We start from the raw sequence: 13,115 nt of genomic DNA, 5'->3' as shown, positions 1-13,115 counted from the left end.
GCACTGAAAGCAATCTAGATTTCTATCACTAAAAGACTGAATAAGTAAAATGTGACATATGCACATGCTAAGGATACTATGTAAAGTCAGAACTCTAGTAAAGATACACATCTTAGCTCTAGCTACCATAATAAAATGCCATGGACTGGGTGGCTTAAATAACAGAAATTAATTTTCTCACAGTTCTGGGGGCTAGAAGTCCAAGATCAGGGTGCTAGCATGGTTGAATTCCAATGAGGGCTCTCTTCCCAGATTGCAGATGATTGCTTTCTCACTGTATCCACACATGGCGCAGAGAGAGAGAGAGAGAGAGAGAGAGAGAAAGCTAGTTCTCTGATATTGCTTCTAGAGAGAGAGAGTTAGTTCTCCGATATCACTTCTTATAAGTGTACTAATCCCATCATGAGGGCTCTGTAATCATTACATCATCTAACCTTCCCAAGATCCCGTTCTAACTACCAACACATTGGGAGTTATGGCTTCAACATATGAGTTCTGGGGGGACACAAACTTTCATTCCATAACATTTTGCCCCTAGCCCCCCAAAATTCATGTCTTTCTCACATGCAAAATATATGCAGTCCATCTCAACAGACCCAAAAGTCTTAACTGAGTCCAACAACAACTCTAAAGTCTTAAGTGCAAAGTATCATCTAAATCATGTATGAGCGAGACTCAAGGTACAATTTGTCCTGAGGCTAAACTTCTCTCTAGCTGTGAACCTGTGAAACCAGACAAGTTATGACTGAACTTGCTTTGTGTTTTTTTCACTGGGATTCTGGAAAGGAGATCCTTGGAGGAGCAGGGGAGAAATTGGGGATATTTTGCCTAGGGTTGAGAGATGTCTTGGCTGTCTTTAGGTGTCAGAGGATTTGTCATTTGCAGATACAGAACTGTGTCTTATAGCTCCAGAGAAAATCCCTAGGCTGTAGAAATAAGTCTTCAAAGAGATAACATTACTTAATGGGTAAAACAAATCAAAAGCACAGTAATATTAATAGCTGCTGCTTCCATTTACTGATCACTTACTAGGTGCCAGGCTCTGGGTTGAGCATTTTAAATTCATTATCTTAATCTGTTCTCTCAGAGATGCAATGAACTAAGTGTTCAAACTACCCCTTCAGAAAACTGGCATAGGAAAAAAAAAAAAAAAACAAAATTGACTGTATTGAAACTTTGTTCCTAGAATTTAATCAAATTAAAATGAATCTTTTCAGTAGTAGAACTATTTTTTCCACTAGATTTCAGGGCATGAAATTCCATTAAGACATAGAGCATCATACTATACCTGTATCTACCACCCTTGTGATGATCATTTCCTGAACTCTGAGGACCAGCTCACAGGCTTCCTTGACACTGCAAGTTCTGTCCTCATCCTGGGTGTCCTCAACAATATACACATGGAAGTCCCGCCTCAAACACCCTGGCCTCATATCTCTCTGACCTTTAACTTCTGAGCGCCTCAACCACTCCCATTCACTTGGCATCACTGGGCGTGGCTTCAACTCCAATATCCCATGGAGGCCCAAATCTCCTAATGAAGGCTGGGTCCGTGCCATTTGCTCTTTGGCTTCACTGAGGGGTCCAGTGCCCAAGACCTTCCTTTTCTCTTCACTTTTTTCCTTGTCCAGCCTACATCTTGGAGCATATTGATTTAGTATTGACTGCCTCTTCGTCCCCTTGCCCTCCAATGACCACATCTGCACTGTTTAGCCTCAGTTTTGAGTCTCTCCAAACCAATGATTTCTCTGATGTCACAATGGCCACTATGGGAGAAAGGAGCAGCACCCCAAGTATTGTTGCCTCTAACAGAATTTCCAGCCTCAGTTGGTCCTTCTGGCCACCCTGCAATCCTTTCACATGCCTCAGGTCACCTCTTTCTCCAATCTTCCTCCTATCTGTACTCCAAGATTTTTCATCACTCCTCTCAAACAACAGCCCCTTTCACTCTACTGTCACCACACCACATACAATGGCTCAGACTCCTACTTCATAAAGGAGTTCGAGGCTAACTTCAGCTCCTTGCCCCCGTACTTACAAAGGTCTCTTTGGCTTCACTAGCTCTCACTTCGCGTTTCTCTTTTACTTTCAGAAGAACTGGCCCTCATCCTCTAGTTTCTCCACCTTTGCTCTGTACACCCTCCTCTAATTTTCCTTCTCCTATCTCCCCTAGAACCTTGCTTACACTATTATCCATTCTCTTTCATGACTCTTTATTCCCTCTCTCCCTACCAGTTTCCTAACCTCAGGTTATTCATATGCTCAACTGTCCCTCTTCTTTAGAAATCTTTTGTTGGCACCCCTGCCCCCTTCATCTACTATTAAAGCTCCTCTCATCTTTTAAGCCTAAAAAAACAGTGGTCTATACCTAATCTCAGCTTTATCACTTCCTATTCTTTTTTCAATTCAGTGTAATCAATCATACCACTCCACTGTGCTACATTTATCATAATTTCTCTTTAGTCTTGCTCTTACTTTTTATTACAGTTGTATTGAAGCATGTAATAAATTGCACATATTTAAAATATATATTTTGATGAATTTTGACACATGTATACACCCATGAAACTATCACCTCAATCAAGATAATGAACATATCTATCACCAACAAAAGTTTCGAGACACCCTTTGGTAAACCAAACAGCCCACACACTGTCCCTAAGCAGTCATTGATCTGCTTTTATCAACACAGGTTAACTTGCATTTCTTAGAATTTTATATAAAAGGATTCAGACAGGATGTACTCTTTTTTTTCTGGCTTATTTCACTCAAAATAATTATTTTGAGACTCATCCATGTTGTGCATGCATCAACAGTTTGCTCTTTTAAATTGCTGAGTAGCATCCCACTGTACAAATATGCCACAATTTATTTATCCATTCTCCTGTTGATGAACATTTGGGTTGTTTACAGTTTGGGGCTGTTTTTAATAAAGCTGCAATGAGCATTTGTGGGTTAGTGTATATATTTTCATTTCTCTTGGGTAAATAGCTAGGAGAAGAATGAGTGGGTTGTAAGGTAGGTATATGTTTAACTTTTTAAGAAACTGCCAGATTGTTTTCCAAAGCGAACATACCATTTCATATTCCCATGAGGAATGAATGAAAATTCCAGTTGTTCCACATCCTCACCAACATTGGTATGGTCAGTCTTTTCATTTCAGACGTTCTAATGGATGTGTAATGATATCTCACTGTGGTTTTCATTCACATTTCTTTAATGACTAATGGTGTTGAACATCTTTTCATGTGCATATTTGCCATTTGTATTTCTTCTTTTGTGAAGTGTCTATTCTAATCTATTGCCTATTTTTAGTGTATTGCCTATCTTCTTATTACTGAGTTATAAAAATTCTTTACATATTCTAGACACAATCCCTTTATTGGATATGTGATTTGTAAATGCTGTCTCCCATCTGTGACTTACCTTTTTATTTTACTAATAGTACTTTTTAGGAAACAATAGTTTCCAATTTTGATGAAGTCCAGTGATCAATTTTGCTTAAGTTCTCATGCTTCCTGTATTCTATTTAGAAAATCTTTGCCAGATGTAAAGTCACTTAGAGTTTCTATTAAGTGTTGTGCTGGAAGTTTTATATTTTTAGCTCGTACTTTTAAGTCTTTGGTCCATTTTGAGTTAATTTTTGTACATAGCATGAGATAAGGGCTGAGGCCCTATTTTTTTTGTATGTGATCATTCCATTGTTTCAGCATTGTTTGTTGAAAAAGATTTCCCCATTAAATTGCCTTGCTATCTTTGTGAAAAATTAAAGGACCTTATATGTGTAGGTCTATTTTGGACTCTCTATTCTGTTCTATTGGTATATAAGTTTGTTTTTACACCAATACTATACTGTCTTGATTATTATACTTTTACTATAAATCTTAAAACCAGACAGTTATTTGTTTTTTGTGAAAGTTGTTTTTGACACATCTATTTGAATTCCTATGTAAATTTTAGAATCAACTTGTCAATATCTATAAAGAAGCCTACTGGGATTTTGAATGGGATTATGATGAATCTCTAGATCCATTTGGAGAGAACTGAAATCTTACCATTATTGAGCTTTCTGATCCATAAACATATCTTTCCACTTATTTGGGTCTTTGAAAATTTCTTTCAGCAATATTATGTACATGTTTTCCATGTTGTTTGTCAAATTTATTCCTAAGTATTTTATATTATTTGATGGCATTGAAAATAATATTTAAAAATTTTCAATTTTCTTTTGTTTGTTGCTAGGGTAAAAAAAAAAATTGATTTTTGTATATTGACCTTGTATCCTGCAACCTTGCTAAACTCACTTATTACTTTTAGTAGCTTTTTTGTAGATCCCTTTTGATTTTCTACAGAGATGATCCTGTAGTCTGGGAATAAAATATCTTTGTTCCAAATACATACGTCTTCTATGTATTTTCACACCTTATTGTATTCAGTATGGTCTCCAGTAAAATGTTGAACAGAAATGGTGAAAGTAGACACCTTTACTTTACTCCTGATCTTTGGGCAAAAGCATTCAGTCTTTCAGCATTCAGTGTGATACTAGCAGTAGGTTTTCCATTTATCAGTTTGAAGATGCTCTCTTCTCTGGCAGGTTTGCATAGAAGTTTCTATCTTTAACACCAGGAATGGACATTGAATATTGCCGAATGTGTTTTTGCTACATTACTAAGATAATTATACGGATCTTCTTTGTTAATATGGTGAATTATTATATACTGACATTTTCAAATATTAATCCAACTTTGCAATCCTTGAATAAATTTCACTTAACTATGATGTAGTATCTTTTAAATGTATTACTGGGTTTGATTTCATAAAATTAGTTAAACATTTTAATGCATATGCTTGTAAGAGATATTGATATATAGTTTTCTTTACTTGTATTGATTATGACTGGTTTTCGTCTTAGGGTAATGCTGGCTCATAGACTGAGTTGTAAAGTATCCCTTCATCTTTATATTTCTGGAAATGTTTGCGTAGGGTTGGTATTATTTCTTTCTTCAATATTGGGTAAAAATGACCAGAAAAGCTGTCTGATCCTAGAATTTTTTATGCAGAAAGGTTTTCAACTACAAATTCTTTCTTCTTGAGTGAGCTTTGGTAGCTTACATCTTTTAAGGAACTTGCTGATTTCATCTAAGTTGTTGAAACTATTAGCCTAAAATTGTCTATAATATCCTTTCATTATCCGTAAAATCTGCAGTGGTATCACCCCTCTCATTCCTGATATTAGTAAATTGTGTCTTCTTTGTTTTGTTTTGTTTTTTTCCTGAATAGTCTGACTAGAGGTTTAACAATTTTATTGATCTACTCAAAAAATTAGCTTTTGGTTTTGTTGATTTTCTCTCTTGTTTTTCTGTTTTACATAATATTTTATTGATTTCTACCCTTATGTTTATGTCCCTCTTTCTCCTTACTTTGAGCTTAATTTGCTTTTACTTTATAGTTTCTTAAAGTAGAAGTTTAGATTATTGATATGAGCCCTTTCTTCTTTTCTAATATAACCTTTCATAGTATAAATTGTCCTCTGAGCACTACTACTTCAGCTGCAATCTGCAAAATTGGTATTTTGCATTATCATTTTTATTCACTTCAAAGTATTTTCCATTTCTTATGAGTTCCTATTTGACCCATGGGTAATTTAAGTGTATTGTTCAGGGTTTTTTTTTTTTAATATTTGGGAACTTTTCAGATGTCTTTCTGTTACTGGTTTCTAATTCAATTCCATATTGATCAGAATATATTTGTATAATTTTACTATTTTTAAAAAGTATTCAGGTTTGTTTTATGAGCCAGAATATGGTCTATCATGATAAATGTTCTATCTGTACTGGGAAAAATATTTATTCCAATACTTTGGATGAAGTGCTCTATAAATATCATTTAGGTCAATTTCATTGAAAGTGCTTTTTTAGTCTTTTCTAATCTCACTAACCTTCTACTTTTCTATAATTTGTTGCTACTATAGTTTGGATACACCTCCAAACCTCAGGTTGAAATTTAATCCCCAATGTTGGAAGTGGAGCCTAATGGGAGGTGTTTGGGTCACAGGGGCTGATACCTCATGAATAGATTAGTATCCTCCCTGAGATGAGGGAAAGTGAGTTCTTGCTCTCTTAGTTCCCACAAAAGCTGGTTGTTAAAAAGAGCCTGGAACCTCCCCACACCTTGTTTTCTCTCTTGCCATGCAATCTTTGTACTTGCTGGCTCCCTTTTGCCTTCTGCCATGAGTAGAAGCTCCCTGAAGCCCTCATCAGAAGCAAATGCTAGCTCCATGCTTCTTGTATAACCTGAACAACTATAAGCCAAGTAAAACTATTTTCTTTAAAAATTACCCAACCTTAGATATTCCTTTATAGCAACACAAAATAGACTAAGACAGAAGGGTAGTGAAATCTCCAACTATAATCGTGGATTTGTCTAAGCTCTATCAGTGTTTGCATCATGTATTTTTGAACCTCATTATATAAGATTATTACGTATTTTTAATGAATTAAGCTGGTTAACATTATGAAAAGATCCTCACTGGTCTGAAATTTACTTTGCATGTATTGATATAGCCAGCTTAGCTTTCCTGTGTCCATTGTTAGCATGGTTAACAGGTTTCTTTCAGTGCTTTTAAAGATATTTTTTTCTGATGTCTTAAAACTTGCATCGTTTCCAACAAGAAATCTGCTGTCTTTCTTATAATTGTTCCTCTTTAGGTAATGTGTCTTCCACCACCTGCCTAACCTACCCCACTCCCTGTCCCCTTGTACTGGCTTCTTTCAAGATTTATCTTAAAGATGACATTTTATCTTTATCACTAATTTTAAGCAATTGGGTTATGATGTCCCTTGGTGTAGTTTTTCACAATTTTTATGCTTGGGATTTGTTGAGATTCTTAGATATGTGGGTTCATAATTTTTATCCAATTTGAAAAATATTCAGCCATTATTTCTTAAAATATTTTTTCTGTCCTCCCTCCTCCTTTGATGACTCTGATTATGTCTATGAGGCTGATTTCAATGGTCTCACAGCTCACTAACACTATGTTGGTATTTTTTATTTTTCCTCTCTTTGTTTAATTTTCAAGTTTCTAATGCTATATCTTCAAATCCAGTAATCTTTTCTCTGCAAGTTCCTTTTTCACCATTTACCCCTTAAACACTGATGTTTTATTAGGGATCATTTTTATGCCACCTTTTCTTCTCGCTCTGCACACTCATACACTTCTAGGGCTTCAGTTACCATTTTTATTTTGATCACTGCCAAAACTACATCTTTAGACCAGACCATTCAGTATTCTAGTATTTCTGACTGCCTATTTGACATCTTCCCCTGCTTAACCCTGCACTTTAGCTTGTACAGAAACTATTATCTCCTCCTGTAGGTTTTATCACAGTAAATAGCAACACAAAACAACTGGTTACCCAAACATGAAACATGGGTCTCATTCAAGACCCTTTTTGAAGGCTTATATATTGTTTTAGGCATTTATGTATACCTAGGTTTCTAGCACAATGATAGCATATTAAAATGCTTAGTAAATGTTTATTGATGTGTAAAGTTATTTTTCCATGGGTTTAAAATTTGTAAGAGTCATGATAGGATTTGAATCTAGATTTTTATGAATTTAAATCCATGTTTCATCCACTACATGATATTATCTTCAAGGTAAATAGTTCAATTCCTTAAATCTTTATTTCTTGAAACTTCTCTATTCTTGTACAGTCTTTCCATGTGTATTTTAAAGTATGAGACTTTTAAGTCTGGAAATCTATAGAAAGTATGGAAGTTTGTATTTTCTAAAGATAGCTATAACAATGTCATATTCCATATGCTGTTTTGCAATGCCACTACCCTATCAAGAAGTAGAGTCTATTTTTCTACCTTTTTGAGTGTGAATGGGACCTGTGACTGCTTTTGCCAATACAATACAATAGAAGTGATGATGTTACAGTACTTGGAATAGCTCTTAACTGCTCTGGTAATTTTCACTGATTTCTTGAAAGCCAGCCAACATGTGATTTCCCTAAGATCACTAATGCTATGAAAAGCTCAAGTCGTATGGAGAATGGAGAGGGCCTGGAGGATGAGATGTCATATTGAGGTGGGGCACAAGGTTCCAGACCTCGAGGTGACCGACATGTAGATGCAGAAGCTATCTTGAAAGTGGAGTGTCCAGTCCCAGCTCTCCAGCCAGCTCCACATGAATGAGAAACAAACCACTAGGCAAGGCCGTCTCAAATTCCTAATCCATGAAATAATGAATAACATAAATTTGTTGCTTAAGGCCACTAAATTTCAGATGGTTTGTTACACAAGAACAGACAAGCAAAATGGAAGAGAAGGAAATATGACTAACATGCCTATAATCATGGAAGGTTTAGACCAAAATCTTTTTCTCCTAAGCCCCAAAATACCAAGAAAAGGAAGTCAACCTAGAGGGTAAGAAGATTGAATAAGGATATATAAGAGGCTTCCTTAATACCCTCATCAGGAAATAAATACATAGAGCTTGAGACACCTACACCTTTAAAATGGAGAAGAAAAAATATATATGACTTCCAAACAGGCAAAAAATAAAATAAAATAGGATTGCTTTTCAATAGTACAGATGGCAAAGAGCAAGAAGAAGATGCAGCTATTTTGGAGGGCAGAAAGAGTATTCCCCAAAGTCATGACTAGCTTGAATAATGGGTTAAATATAAAAGAATTTAGCAGTCATTAGTGAAAAGTGATGCAATTGAGTTCAACCTGCATATGTATACAAATAATTAAAATGACCAGTGAGAAAATAATTTAGGTGCCAGTAACTGCTTAGAGATAATAACTTCTTAAACCACATTATTAGAAGTGGAAAATTCCAAATGAAGAAGGCTGATCAGCTTTTTTTACTCAGAAAAAAACCTGGAAGATTGTCCTCAGTTATGTGAGCAATTGGGAGAATTCGAGGACACAAAGCCATACCACGTGGAGAAACTGTTGACTTTTTAGGTCTGTGTCAACCAGGAAAGTCTTTGAAACTATATATTTAGATGCATTCCTGAAATTCTGAACATCTCACGCAATTCCTTAATAGCGAGTCCCAGCCTAGATCCACTGTAATGGTGTTCTTCAAATCTAACTGCATAATACTCTAAAGGGGTCTGGAAAGGCAGAGCCCAGAGGGAGAATTGCTTCTGGGCTTTCTCATTGCAAGATTCGATTAAGGCAGGCTTTCCCGTAAGACTTCTGAGGTAGACTGGGGTGGATCTTGTTTGGATGCCCCTGTTATCTCACAAACAGGAAGGATTTCCAATTTCCCACTTAGAAAGAACCAACAGGCCTGGGGTCAAGGTCAGTTGGACATGACTTCACCAGAGTTTTGCCCCTGTGTGCTTGCTTTGTGATGTATGACTCATCATAATTAAATTTTGAGCTAGATTAACTATAATTCCTGCACTTATTAGGCGATCAGTGTTTAAAGCCCTTGTAAAAGAGGATGAGCTGTTCATTCTGATAATGCAATTAACTACCCAACAGAGCTAATATTTTATTTTAGGGAAGAGTAATTTTTGATTAATGATGCATTTTATTTCCCAAATCCCTGCAGCAGTGGGTCACATCTTCGGTGAGAAAGCCAAAGAAAAAGGGTAAAATTAGAAAACCTGGAGTGTTTGGAGGCAGATTAGTGTGGATTCTACAGAGCTGGCTGCTCCCTTGGAGCCCATTCCCAATTCCTGAACTTCTGCTCTCTTGGGCACACATGTACCTCAGGATTGTCCACAGTAGAATACACCTCAAGAGTATTTTTGGGGAGCATAAATCTCCCTTGTCCCAATTTCTTCTTACAGAAGCAGGATATAACATCAGCATTTCTGAAGTTCTTTGGCTATGGGATGCTATTTAATTCCATTATTCCCAGAGCAAGATCTATGTGAAGAGAGGACTGGTTGGGAGGGATCCAGAAATGCTTCCTGGAAGAAGTGATATTTGAAAAGAGTGCTGATTAATGGCTTGTGTGAGAATTGAGGTGCATTATTTGGGGTCAAGGACATCAGTTAGAAGGTTATTTTAGGAATCCAGTTGAGGTATCAGCAAGGAGATAAAGAGAAGCAGACATATTCAGCCAATATTAAAGAAGTAGAAATTTCAAGACTTGTTGGTTGATTGAATATTTAGGGGACAGTGAGTGGAGAGTGTCAAGAGAAAGGTCTAGGTGCCTAATTTGCATGATGAAGCATATGATAGTAGATTAGGTGGAAAAGCATGTTTGTGTGGGAAGTTTATTTCTTCTGGAATGGTGCAAGAGATTTTGAGTTGGAGTTAACTGTGGTACATCAAAGTAGAGATGTATAATGGGGCAACTGGATTTCTGGGACATGGACTCAGAAAAGAGAAGATACAGATTTAGAGGTTATTGGTGAAGTGGTTGCAACCAGGAGTGTGGACCATATTGCTCAGGAATGGCATCTTCAAATTAGACTATGAGAAGAGGACCAGGAACTAAACTAAAAAAGACTAAGTCCAAAGGAGTAAGACAAGGAGGAGCCAGGAAGGAGACTGAGCAGAAACAGGTATCAGTGGCCTTAACTTTGGGGAACTGAGGACCATTGAAGCAGGAAAAATACCTTGAACAAAATGAATCTACATCCTCAACAAGTGGAATTCATGGGATATAGGCTGAGGATGACACCACCTGTTTAAAGTTTAGCACAGGTAAAGGCATAGAAGGTGAATTGGGGAAGGTGCCAAGGCCAAAATTTCAGTGAACAAAATTGAGCATTTTCAAGTATGGAGATTTCTCAAAGAACTAAAAATAAAACTACCATTTGATTCAGCAATCCTACTACTGGGTTTATCCTGAAATGAAAATAAATCATTATTTTTTTAAATTCCTGCACTCACATGTTTATCACAGCACTAGTTACAATAGCAAAGTCACAGAATCAACCTATATGTCCATCAACGGATGACTGGATAAAGAAAATGTGGTGTATGTATACACCATCGAATACTACTCAGCCACAAAAAGAATGAAGTTGTGTTTTTTTCCACGAAGATGGATGGAACTGGGGGCTATTATCTTAAGTGAAATAGCTCAGTACCAGAAAGATAAATGCCACATGTTCTCACTTAGAAGTGAAAGCCAAACAATGGATACACATGAACATACAGAGGGAAATAACAGACATTGGAGACTCCAAAAGGTGGGAGATGGCTAAGGATTGAAAAATTACATATTGACTACAATGTTCACTCTTTGGGGGGGATGGGTACACTAAAAGCCCAGACTTCACCACTAGGCAATATATGCATGTAAGAAATCTGGACTTGTACCCCCTAAATATATAAAAATAATTTTTGAAAATTGAGCACATTTTCTCTGAAAGCAACTTGCCACTATTTGCTAACCTGCCAAAAAGACTTAGCGTGGCTTTCCCTCTTTTGGAACCAATGTAGGCATCACTATTTTTTCCCTTGGCCTCTGGATCCGAGAGAGCAGCGTCCATCCTTTATGCCTTCCTCAAATCCTTCCTGCACAGCTACTGCTGCTGGCCTCTGAGAAGGATGGAAACTGATGCTGGGCCCACAGTATTCCAAACTTACCATGATCTGGCCCAAACATATATTCCCATCTTATCTTTTTCTTTTTTGTATCCAATCCCAGCTCCATCAAAATAGAATTATTCACTGATTCCCATCTAATCCGTCTGGTTTCTTACCACTGTGCCTACATCATGCTGTTCTCTTCCTGGCAGTCCCTACACCCACCCAGTTCCTATTTCTTCAAATTCTACTCGTCCTTCCTTGGTCGGTTTCATACACCATGAAGTCATCCCACATCCCCCAAACAGCAAACAGATCTGAATCTTTTCTCTAGGCTACCAGCGCATTTTACTCTTTCATGGCACGAATGCTACTTTGCTATGTATTTGGAATTAGCCAAGTCTGTTTTAAATTCCTCCCTCTAGACCAAGATGAATTCCTTGAGGCTCTGGACCATATCCTGCCTCTCTTTACATCTTATCCATCAGCAGTAAGTACAGTGCCTGGTACATATGAAATATTTAATAAATGCTTATATAATGAATAAGTGAATGCACAAATGAAGGAAGAAATGATTCGTGGAAGAGCCCAGTGCTAATCTCAGAGAGAGAACTTTCTCTTATCTGGCTTCCAGATTCCAAATGGAGTCTTATTACAAGTCTTGGATCTTGTCTTATTCCAGTAAGAAAAAGGTTTTGCAACCATGTCATGTTGAATCTCTCAATGGTCATGTGCGTAGTTACTCATTTTCTGTATTTTCCTTTCTCCATATCCAACTGTAAGCGAATGCTATGGTATAGGAGACAGAGCCTGACTTGGGTATGGGATGAAGTTGGATATGAATTCTGACACTGTCTTTTACTTACTCTCTGTGATTCTGTAACAGGTCACTTGTCCTCTCTGTGTTCTGTAAACAGGAGTGTCCATCTCTGACCTGCCTCCCTTCCAGTACTGCTGTGAGGCCCCAGAAAGATACGGAATATACAGCTTCTTTGCAAAGCATAGACTCTGGGCATAGATGAGGAGTTATCATTAATGAGGTAATTAATCTGGCTTGAAATAAGGAAATGTAGATCCTGTCCTGGTTGGACCAGGCTGCATTTCTAGTCACTATGCTGGCTCTTGCAGAGCTCTGGAATATGGCTTTGGGTTATGTAGATGACACTTGTTAATGACAGAACAGTCTATAGGGGGAAGAATATCAGATATGCTGGGGAATCCAAGGTAGCTAGATTGGCTAGTGACAAGCAGAGAACAGACTCTGCCTGGAATTGGTAATGAGGTCGCCGAAATGGAAGAGAAAATTGAGCCAAAGTGTAAATGTTCAAGCAGTTAAGGGAAGGGGCGTGTGTGTGTGTGTGTGTGTGTATGCATGCACCCATATGTATGATGGGGAGCAGGGGTCTTTAAGAGCAATGAGTCTTTTCATTTGCATAATAGCTCGACAATTTGCAAAGCATTATCATAGCCACCATCTCTAAGGTCAGAGAACAGTATCTCCTTTTCCAAGATAACCTCAACTAGACCACCATCTCAGTCTTGACCTTTCCTTCCCTTCCTTTCTCTTCTCTTCCCTTTTCCTTCCCTTTCTTTTCTTT

General features: G+C 37.2%; 1 long non-coding RNA gene across 1 annotated transcript in view; it reads right to left on the bottom strand.

Moving 5' to 3' along the window:
- Positions 1-221: 221 nt before the first annotated feature.
- Positions 222-13,115, bottom strand: part of LOC111531578 — a 41,662-nt gene continuing 28,768 nt past the window's right edge. Inside the window, exon 3 of the long non-coding RNA XR_002728318.1 lies at positions 222-274. This is a non-coding gene — a long non-coding RNA (uncharacterized LOC111531578). The remainder of the gene's footprint in view (positions 275-13,115) is intronic.

The sequence above is a fragment of the Piliocolobus tephrosceles genome, chromosome 12 (assembly GCF_002776525.5).
Source record: "Piliocolobus tephrosceles isolate RC106 chromosome 12, ASM277652v3, whole genome shotgun sequence".
Classification (NCBI taxonomy): Eukaryota; Metazoa; Chordata; class Mammalia; order Primates; family Cercopithecidae; genus Piliocolobus; species Piliocolobus tephrosceles.
Note: the sequence above shows the minus strand (reverse complement) of the source record. Positions and strands in the feature narration are given on the sequence as shown.